Below are 12,448 nucleotides of genomic sequence, written 5' to 3'. Positions count from 1 at the left end.
TTCTCGGCAGTCATCATCGTTTGCGATGGCCAACCCGAAGATTTTTTTTCAGCAATCAAATCCCGCTTGTCTAACTTTTCACCCTTAACTGCTGAAACATATCTATCAAACAGAGCATTGCACGCTAGTTGCCACTCGGTCGTGGTGATATCGCAACGGCACTTATGTCAGTCTGAGTGCACTCTGCAAACTGTGCATATAGACAACACAACAAATATATTTATGGAGCGGAGGGAGCTCACTGGACAGGAACATGGGATGGATTGCCTCCATACCAGATGTTGTGGTTAATGGGAGGATGAATGGCAATTATGACTTCACACAATTACAATGCACCCATCAACTATTTACAATGTTCAGATTTTATTTCACTATAAATATAAAAGTGGCGTATCCAAAACATTTACATGTGCATTTCAAAAATATTTCAGATGCACGTGGAAATCCAAAGGAAACAGGGACATAGTTCACCTTTACAAAGCAGCCTCCACTGTCACATCATGAGCTGCCTTAAATTATTTGAGGAAAATCGCATGTGAAGAGGAAATATTTCTGTATGTCTTCCATGGGCTGGGTTTGATATAATTTTCAAAATGCCTCCTCCAAACAATGATTTGAAGTTGGTGATATTCATTTTCCATTTTATGAGATGCTGTTGTCCCATTTATAAAAAAACCCATTCATTCCCTTTATCATAAATGATTCTGGTTGGGTCCTTCAAAACTGACAACTCTTTTTGCATACAATTTTATTTTCAGAGGTACAAAAAAGGTACGTTTTGCATTGTTGTCACTTTATATATAATATTCTGATAAATTATAACACGTTTTCAACAACATGCTGTATTTACACGCACGACGAGAAAACAACGTACCATCAACAAATAAAGGTGTTAAAAACTGAAAATCACTTAACATTTCCGACCACGAATTCTCTCCAAATAGGCAACAGATCCTCGAAGGCCACAGCAGCAACGCAGTTTCAATCGGTACTTTTGTCAATGCATCCCAAGGCCACTCCCGTTCGTCCAAACAGCAGCAGGGACCGCCCCCACTCGGTGCTGCCCAGGCTGGACAGCAAGCGCATGTCTCCCTCCTCTCCCAGCAAGGCGGCCAGCTCATCGGCCTCCGCGCGGCCGCCACCGCCGCCAGCCCCACGCAGGAGCCGCAGATCCGGCAGGAGGTGGAACTCGGCCAGCCCCAGACGGCGCAGGCGGCGCGCGGCCGCTCGGTAGCACCTCCACGGCTGCGGTTCGACCAACAGGAAGGTGGCGGTGCGCGCGGCGGCCGCGAGGAAACGCCGCAGGCCGGCATCGCCGTGGTGCAGGTGAATCCACATCGTCACCGACATGCACAGGCACAGGTCAAAGCGCGCCCGGCCGTGGCGTCGCAGGAAGGCGTCCAGCGCGGCGTCTCGTGCTGCGGTGTCCATGAAGTCAAACGCCTCGTAGGCGATGACCTCCGGGTGAGGATTGTCGCCCCGCGCACGCTCCACCAGATCGGCGTCCAGGTCGCACGCCAGCACAGACAGCGGCAGCACGCGGGCAACCTGCCCAGAGCGTCCACCCTCGGGCTGGTCCAGCCCCGTCAGGTGCCGATACACAGCCACCGTCAGCTCCTGCGAGAAAACACGAAGACACCGGTGGCGGGTTTGTTTCTTTGCTGGAGAATGTCGTAAAAAAACAGACGTGATGCGAGGATGGAGTACTTCATTATTCAAAATGAAAATAAGTTAATACCTCAGTGGGCTTTGCCCGGTAGGATGGGGATGGTTTAGTTTTATTTGTATGTGTTTGGGTGATGTGTTTACCTCTCTTGCACTTTGGACTACTATCATGTTTTGTATTTTTTGTTGTTGTAACGTTCTTACCCTCCTTCTACTGGACGTCTGCGAAAAAGAGCTTTATCGCTCATCGCATTCCTCCAGTATGAATATTTTGATTCTGGCCACAGTATTAGATGCAACTTTATTCAATACAAACCTATGACGCAGTGATTCTAGGTCAAAAAATCCAACGAGACTAAGTTCGATGTTCAGCTACTGACATGAATGCAACTTTAAATATCTAATAAACGCCTCAAACCGGTGATATGTCTGAACCAGTCCTTGACACGCACCTTCAGCAACCTTGATTGCCAAAACCACCCGTGACCAACATGGCATGGCATAGGCCTTCAACCAGCAGTTAATTGACAAAAAGTCTGGAGCTAATGATGAATTTCCATGACTCACGTGTTTGATGAACAACGCGCATATGGTGTAGTGTATTCCATCTGTGGGAGAAAGGTGAAAATGCATTTTTGTAAACATGTCTCAGGCCCATGGCCACCCGCACTACCCCACTGTGACTAGTACACCCCTACACTACCACACAGTGACTAGTACACTACCACACTACCACACAGTGACTAGTACACTACCACACAGTGACTAGTACACTACCACACAGTGACTAGTACACTACCACACTACCACACAATGACTAGTACACCCCCACACTACCACACAGTGACTAGTACACTACCACACTACCACACAGTGACTAGTACACCTCAACACTACCACACAGTGACTAGTACACTACCACACAGGGACTAGTACACTACCACACAGTGACTAGTACACTACCACACTACCACACAGTGACTAGTACACCCCCACACTACCACACAGTGACTAGTACACCTCAACACTACCACACAGTGACTAGTACACTACCACACTACCACAGTGACTAGTACACTACCACACAGTGACTAGTACACTACCACACTACCACACAGTGACTAGTACACTACCACACTACCCTACAGTGAATAGTACACTACCACACTACCACACAGTGACTAGTACACCCCCACACTACCACACAGTGACTAGTACACTACCACACTACCCTACAGTGACTTGTACACCCCCACACTACCACACTGTGACTAGTACACCCCCACACTACCACACAGTGACTAGTACACCCCCACACTACCACACAGTGACTAGTACACCCCCACACTACCACACAGTGACTAGTACACCCCCACACTACCACACAGTGACTAGTACACTACCACACAGTGACTAGTACACCCCCACACTACCACACAGTGACTAGTACACCACCACACAGTGACTAGTACACCAACACACTACCACACAGTGACTAGTACACCCCCACACTACCACACAGTGACTAGTACACCCCCACACTACCACAGTGACTAGTACACTACCACACAGTGACTAGTACACTACCACACTAGCACACAGTGACTAGTACACCAACACACTACCACACAGTGACTAGTACACTACCACACTACCACAGGGACTAGTACACTACCACACTACCACAGTGACTATTACACTACCACACTACCACAGTGACTAGTACACTACCACACAGTGACTAGTACACCCCCACACTACCACACAGTGACTAGTACACCCCCACACTACCTCACAGTGACTAGTACACCCCCACACTACCACACAGTGACTAGTACACTACCACACTACCACACAGTGACTAGTACACCCCCACACAGTGACTAGTACACTACCACACTACCACACAGTGACTAGTACACTACCACACTACCACACAGTGACTAGTACACTACCACACTACCACACAGTGACTAGTACACTACCACACAGTGACTATTACACCCCCACACTACCACACAGTGACTAGTACACTACTACACTACCACACAGTGACTAGTACACCCCGACACTACCACACAGTGACTAGTACACGCACACACTACCACACAGTGACTAGTACACCCCCACACTACCGCACAGTGACTAGTACACCCCCACACTACCACACAGTGACTAGTACACAACCACACTACTACACAGTGACTAGTACACTACCACACTACCACACAGTGACTAGTACACCCCCACACTACTACACAGTGACTAGTACACTACCACACTATCACACAGTGACTAGTACACTAACACACTACTACACAGTGACTAGTACACTACCACACTACCTCACAGTGACTAGTACACTAACACACTACCATAGTGACTAGTACACCCCCACACAGTGACTAGTACACTACCACACAGTGACTAGTACACTACCACACTACCACAGTGACTAGTAAACTACCACACAGTGACTAGTACACTACCACACTACCACACAGTGACTAGTACACTACCACACTACCACAGTGACTAGTACACTACCATAGTGACTAGTACACCCCCACACAGTGACTAGTACACTACCACACAGTGACTAGTACACTACCGCAGTGACTAGTACACTACCACACAGTGACTAGTACACTACCACACAGTGACTAGTACACTACCACACTACCACAGTGACTAGTACACTACCACACTACCATAGTGACTAGTACACCCCCACACAGTGACTAGTACTATACCACACTACTACACAGTGACTAGTACACTACCACACAGTGACTAGTACACTACCACACTACTACACAGTGACTAGTACACTACCACACTACTACACAGTGACTAGTACACTACCACACTACCACACAGTGACTAGTACACCCCCACACTACTACACAATGACTAGTACACTACCACACTATCACACAGTGACTAGTACACTAACACACTACTACACAGTGACCAGTACACTACCACACTACCTCACAGTGACTAGTACACTAACACACTACCATAGTGACTAGTACACCCCCACACAGTGACTAGTACACTACCACACAGTGACTAGTACACTACCACACTACCACAGTGACTAGTACACTACCACACAGTGACTAGTACACTACCACACTACCACACAGTGACTAGTACACTACCACACTACCACACAGTGACTAGTACACTACCACACAGTGACTAGTACACTACCACACAGTGACTAGTACAATACCACACTACCACAGTGAGTAGTACACTACCATAGTGACTAGTACACCCCCACACAGTGACTAGTACACTACCACACAGTGACTAGTACACTACCACACAGTGACTAGTACACTACCACACTACCACACAGTGACTAGTACACTACCACACAGTGACTAGTACACTACCACACTACCACACAGTGACTAGTACACCCCCCCACTACCACACAGTGACTAGTACACTACCACACAGTGACTAGTACACTACCACACTACCACACAGTGACTAGTACACTACCACACTACTACACAGTGACTAGTACACTACCACACTACCACACAGTGACTAGTACACTACCACACCGTGACTAGTACACTACCAGACAGTGACTAGTACACTACCACACAGTGACTAGTACACTACCACACTACCACACAGTGACTAGTACACTACCACACTACTACACAGTGACTAGTACACTACCACACAGTGACTAGTACACTACCACACAGTGACTAGTACACTACCACACTACCACACAGTGACTAGTACACTACCACACTACCACACAGTGACTAGTACACTACCACACTACCACACAGTGACTAGTACACTACCACACTACCACACAATGACTAGTACACCCCCACACTACCACACAGTGACTAGTACACTACCACACTACCACACAGTGACTAGTACACCTCAACACTACCACACAGTGACTAGTACACCTCAACACTACCACACAGTGACTAGTACACTACCACACTACCACACAGTGACTAGAACACCCCCACACTACCACACAGTGACTAGTACACCTCAACACTACCACACAGTGATTAGTACACTACCACACTACCACAGTGACTAGTACACTACCACACAGTGACTAGTACACCCCCACACTACCACACAGTGACTAGTACACTACCACACTACCCTACAGTGACTAGTACACTACCACACTACCACACAGTGACTAGTACACCCCCACACTACCACACAGTGACTAGTACACTACCACACTACCCTACAGTGACTAGTACACCCCCACACTACCACACTGTGACTAGTACACCCCCACACTACCACACAGTGACTAGTACACCCCCACACTACCACACAGTGACTAGTACACCCCCACACTACCACACAGTGACTAGTACACCCCCACACTACCACACAGTGACTAGTACACTACCACACAGTGACTAGTACACCCCCACACTACCACACAATGACTAGTGCACCACCACACAGTGACTAGTACACCAACACACTACCACACAGTGACTAGTACACCCCCACACTACCACACAGCGACTAGTACACCCCCACACTACCACAGTGACTAGTACACTACCACACAGTGACTAGTACACTACCACACAGTGACTAGTACACCAACACACTACCACACAGTGACTAGTACACTACCACACTACCACAGTGACTAGTACACTACCACACAGTGACTAGTACACCCCCACACTACCACACAGTGACTAGTACACCCCCACACTACCACACAGTGACTAGTACACCCCCACACTACCTCACAGTGACTAGTACACCCCCACACTACCACACAGTGACTAGTACACCCCCACACTACCACACAGTGACTAGTACACTACCACACCACCACACAGTGACTAATACACCCCCACACAGTGACTAGTACACTACCACACCACCACACAGTGACTAGTACACCCCCACACTACCACACAGTGATTAGTACACTACCACACTACCACACAGTGACTAGTACACTACCACACTACCACACAGTGACTAGTACACTACCACACAGTGACTAGTACACTACCACACAGTGACTAGTACACTACCACACTACCACAGTGACTAGTACACTACCACACTACCATAGTGACTAGTACACCCCCACACAGTGACTAGTACACTACCACACAGTGACTAGTACACTACCACACAGTGACTAGTACACTACCACACAGTGACTAGTACACTGCCACACTACCACAGCGACTAGTACACTACCACACTACCATAGTGACTAGTACACCCCCACACAGTGACTAGTACACTACCACACAGTGACTAGTACACTACCACACTACTACACAGTGACTAGTACACTACCACACAGTGACTAGTACACTACCACACTACTACACAGTGACTAGTACACCCCCACACTACCACACAGTGATTAGTACACTACCACACTACCACACAGTGACTAGTACACTACCACACTACCACACAGTGACTAGTACACTACCACACAGTGACTAGTACACTACCACACAGTGACTAGTACACTACCACACTACCACAGTGACTAGTACACTACCACACTACCATAGTGACTAGTACACCCCCACACAGTGACTAGTACACTACCACACAGTGACTAGTACACTACCACACAGTGACTAGTACACTACCACACTACCACACAGTGACTAGTACACTACCACACAGTGACTAGTACACTACCACACTACCACAGCGACTAGTACACTACCACACTACCATAGTGACTAGTACACCCCCACACAGTGACTAGTACACTACCACACAGTGACTAGTACACTACCACACTACTACACAGTGACTAGTACACTACCACACAGTGACTAGTACACTACCACACTACTACACAGTGACTAGTACACTACCACACAGTGACTAGTACACTACCACACTACCACACAGTGACTAGTACACCCCCACACTACCACACAGTGACTAGTACACCCCCACACTACCACACAGTGACTAGTACACTACCACACAGTGACTAGTACACTACCACACTACCACACAGTGACTAGTACACTACCACACTACTACACAGTGACTAGTACACTACCACACTACCACACAGTGACTAGTACACTACCACACCGTGACTAGTACACTACCAGACAGTGACTAGTACACTACCACACAGTGACTAGTACACTACCACACTAGCACACAGTGACTAGTACACTACCACACTACTACACAGTGACTAGTACACTACCACACAGTGACTAGTACACCACCACACAGTGACTAGTACACTACCACACTACCACACAGTGACTAGTACACTACCACACTACTACACAGTGACTAGTACACTACCACACCGTGACTAGTACACTACCACACAGTGACTAGTACACTACCACACTACCACACAGTGACTAGTACACTACCACACAGTGACTAGTACACCCCCACACTACCACACAGTGACTAGTACACTACCACACAGTGACTAGTACACTACCACACAGTGACTAGTACACTACCACACTACCACAGTGACTAGTACACTACCACACTACCACAGTGACTAGTACACTACCACAGTGACTAGTACACTACCACACTACCACAGTGACTAGTACACTACCACACTACCACAGTGACTAGTACACTACCATAGTGACTAGTACACTACCACACTACCACACAGTGACTAGTACACTACCACACTACTACACAGTGACTAGTACACTACCACACTACCACAGTGACTAGTACACTACCATAGTGACTAGTACACTATACCACACTGGGACTGGACGAGTCTCACAGCCACGGCTTTGTTCGAGTGAACGTCCCGAGAGTTTCAGAACCTTCCCCAGCGGTCGACGTCCTCAGCCCCGTCCGTGGTAACGTGGAGTTGCGCTCACCCCGCTGTTGCAGCCCATGTCCAGGGCGAGGAACGGCGGCGCGGACTCCGGCAGGAGCCGCCTCAGAAGCTCGCGGGGCAGCAGCGCGACGCGTCGAGCCGGGGGGTTGAAGGCCGCCTAGTTGATGAAGTTCCCGTGGGGAGCCGCGCCTGGCTCCCTCTTCCTCGGGGCCCCGGGCGCTGCCATCTCCTCCCCGCCGTCCTCCTTCTTAATCTCCTCCTCGTCCTCCTCTTTCCTCGCCTCCATCCCTGTGGAGGCCGTAAGCGAGGAGGCTATCAGGCGGGATCGGCACAAGCAAAAGGAGGGGAGCGGGACGCGCGAGTGTGTGGAGGCACAGTCAGCCATGTTACGTGGGGAAGTAAACACTGTGGAGACAGAGTCAGCCATGTTACGTGGGGAAGTGAACACCGTAGAGGCACAGTCAGCCATGTTACGTGGGGAAGTAAACACCGTGGAGGCACAGTTAGCCATGTTACGTGGGGCAGTAAATACCGTGGAGGCACAGTCAGCCATGTTACGTGGGGCAGTAAATACCGTGGAGGCACAGTCAGCCATGTTACGTGGGGAAGTGAACACCGTGGAGGCACAGTCAGCCATGTTACGTGGGGAAGTGAACACCGTGTAGACAGAGTCAGCCATGTTACGTGGGGAAGTGAACACTGGAGGCAGTCAGCCATGTCACGTGGGGAAGTAAACACCGTGGAGGCACAGTCAGCCATGTTACGTGGGGAAGTGAACACCGTGGAGGCAGTCAGCCATGTTACGTGGGGAAGTGAACACTGTGGAGACAGAGTCAGCCATGTTACGTGGGGAAGTGAACACTGTGGAGGCAGTCAGCCATGTTACGTGGGGAAGTAAACACCGTGGAGGTAGTCAGCCATGTTACGTGGGGAAGTAAACACCGTGGAGGTAGTCAGCCATGTTACGTGGGGAAGTAAACACCGTGGAGGCAGTCAGCCATGTTACGTGGGGAAGTGAACACTGTGGAGGCAGTCAGCCATGTTACGTGGGGAAGTGAACACTGTGGAGGTAGTCAGCCATGTTACGTGGGGAAGTGAACACTGTGGAGGTAGTCAGCCATGTTACGTGGGGAAGTGAACACCGTGGAGGCAGTCAGCCATGTTACGTGGGGAAGTGAACACCGTGGAGGCAGTCAGCCATGTTACGTGGGGAAGTGAACACTGTGGAGGTAGTCAGCCATGTTACGTGGGGAAGTGAACACTGTGGAGGCAGTCAGCCATGTTACGTGGGGAAGTAAACACCGTGGAGACAGAGTCAGCCATGTTATGTGGGGAAGTCAACGACGTGGAGGAACATTCCGCCATGTTACGTCGGGAAGTGAACAGCGTGGACACAGCCGGCGACGTTCCAAATACATAAAAACACTGGGGCACAGCGCTCACAGTCCAACAAAGACAAAGATCCCCCGTGTAGCCTGTGCCAGACTGTTGGGGCAAGTGCTGTTAGCGAGTGGCAGCACCGATTAAGATCGGCACTGTGGCACACGACGGGGTGGTTGGCCAACACCACGCCCGGCCGCCTTTGTCTCCCCCAGTGGCGATGTTTACTACACACCGCGCACCAGGTACTCATTTGAGGCTGAGTCGACCTAGGGGGAAGGGGGACCCAGGATTCGAACTCGTGTAGTCGGGGTTCAGAGCGCAGTGCGCTAACCGCTGCGCCACCGCTCCCCCCACCACACACGCGCACAGCAACTCCAGAGAGCGACTTTTGGGTCAGAGGTAGCCGCATTGTACTGGCGCCGTCCATAAATGACATCACGCACCTAGGGGGGGCGGGGGGAGGTCAGATATTTGTGACGATGTGTGACGAGGGGGGGGGGGCTGAGAAATGTGACGTCACATCAAAATGCGCAACTTTAAATAAATACAGACAACACGTTCTACTTAATTAAATAGACTTTTTAATAAATGTTTTCTCCTACAACATCAGAGTGCAGCGCCACATTAAATACGCACTACAATGACAATAGTTTAAAGCGATTTGAAGCATGTTTTTTTTTGGGGGGGGGGGCAGAGCTTTGTGACGTCATATTTGAGGGGGGGGGGGGTCTGACTTTTTGTTACGCCGTGTGAGGATGGGGGGGGGGGGTCAAAAATCGCGTGACGTCATTTATGGACGGCCCCTTTGGCACCGTGCGTCGCCGAATCATTGCTCATCGGAGTGCCAGCTGTATGACAACGCGACGTGGCACGCAGTGCCAACTTACACCTGTCAACCCCTAACCATTGCCTCTCTTATTACAGACCAATTCAGACCTTATTGGTCACCCCGTGCCCCTTACAAATCTCAACGTTCATCCTACAAAGTCCCATCACAAGGGGAAAAACACAAAACATTGTTTTGCCCGTTATAAAACGGCTGTAGTAAGCCGTATGGACCTGAAAAATCAATTTCCCTGTACACGAATACGGAAATTGAAAGGCATTTTATTACAAAAAACAAACATCATTAAAATTCACACAAACACTATAGTATTATAGTAGTTCGAAAATTAGACTGTGGAAAATAGTCATGTGTAATGATGAAAAATACTTGAAGATAACATTTATCATTATCTTATTGCAATATATGAACGTGTAATGACAAATTAAAACGATGCGATACAATTTGACAATCCTTTACAGCGATACACTTAATCCAATGAAGTTGAATGTAAACGCTGAAACACGTAAATATTACTGAACATAGCGTGGATAGAAGAAACTGATTTAACTAAATATCCACACAATTAAAACATCAATGAAGCAGGTTGTTGGAATGGATGCTCCAGGCGCCACTCTACGCGTGAGTGGTGCCAGTGGACTGAGAGGCCGTGCCAGGAGTCGCTGTTGCTGGCTGCTCAATGACCACCACCCTCTCGGCCGCTGCAGGGAGGGCGCGGCGCTGAGCCTTGAACTTCAGCTTCCCGTCTTCAGTCAAGCAGCAGCTCACGCTCTGCGGGTCCACGTCCCTGGGCAGCTGCGTCTCCCTGTGGAACTCCTGGCAGCTGTGGCTGTAGCTGCCGCTGCTGACTTCTCCGCTCTTCACCTCGCGCCGTCCGGCCACCACCAGCTTGTCTCCAGACACCTTCACGGCCAGGTCCTGTGGGGAGAAGTCCTGCACGTCCAGGGACGCGACAAACCCGCCTCCCTGCTCCTGTGGATCTTCAATCTGGAACCCACTGCTCACGGCCGGCTGCTGCAGCAGTGCGTCTCCGTGGCTGCCCGGGGCCCGCGTGTGGCTGCTGAGCTGATCGACTCCACGGAAGATTCTCTCCATCCTCTCGATCTCGCTCCTCATGTCTCGCTGCAGCTGCTGGAAGAGACTTTCACCGCGGGGGTTCCAGACCGGCCAGCCTGGCCAGACGCTCCTCTCCATCACGTGCATCGCAGGGAAGTAAACACTCAGGGCCATGCTTGTTGATGTGCTTCACAGTGAGGCTCGCTTCAGCTGTGAGCGCTGCTCCCTCCTCCGCCGATGTTCTGCCAGTGCAGCTACAGGAGCTGCTTTTATAGCCCTGGCAGTAGCTACGAGCAGATGCCAGGGGGAGCCAGAAGCGTCCAGAATGACGCAGCTGCTCCCAGGGGCTTCCTCCATCCGCACAGAATCTAGAGCGTGACTCGTGTCTCAGGGTGCAGTTTGTGAGCAGTTTACTGCCATGGAATTCACTCAGCACTCATAATGAATGTAAAACAGAGTGATGTGCTCTTCTATATTTAACTGAAATTACTACACTTTGAAGGGTGATACAAACCGAAACTTAAATTCTCGCTTACACAGCACAATGACATCATCAGCCTTATCAGGAAAGACTGAGTCACACAAAAACAACGAATGTCCCTTACATTTAACTTAATTAATAAAAAACTATC

General features: G+C 49.6%; 1 pseudogene; it reads right to left on the bottom strand.

Annotated features, from left to right (window-relative positions):
• Nucleotides 1–344: 344 nt before the first annotated feature.
• On the bottom strand, nucleotides 345–8,936 carry LOC142906580 (pre-miRNA 5'-monophosphate methyltransferase-like; annotated as a pseudogene).
• Nucleotides 8,937–12,448: the final 3,512 nt, after the last annotated feature.

This window comes from Petromyzon marinus, chromosome 4 (assembly GCF_048934315.1).
Source record: "Petromyzon marinus isolate PM22_M1 ecotype Great Lakes invasive population chromosome 4, UKy_Petmar_22M1.pri1.0, whole genome shotgun sequence".
Taxonomy (NCBI): domain Eukaryota; kingdom Metazoa; phylum Chordata; class Hyperoartia; order Petromyzontiformes; family Petromyzontidae; genus Petromyzon; species Petromyzon marinus.
The sequence above is the reverse complement of the archived record's forward strand: the minus strand, read 5'-3'. Positions and strand labels throughout refer to the sequence as shown.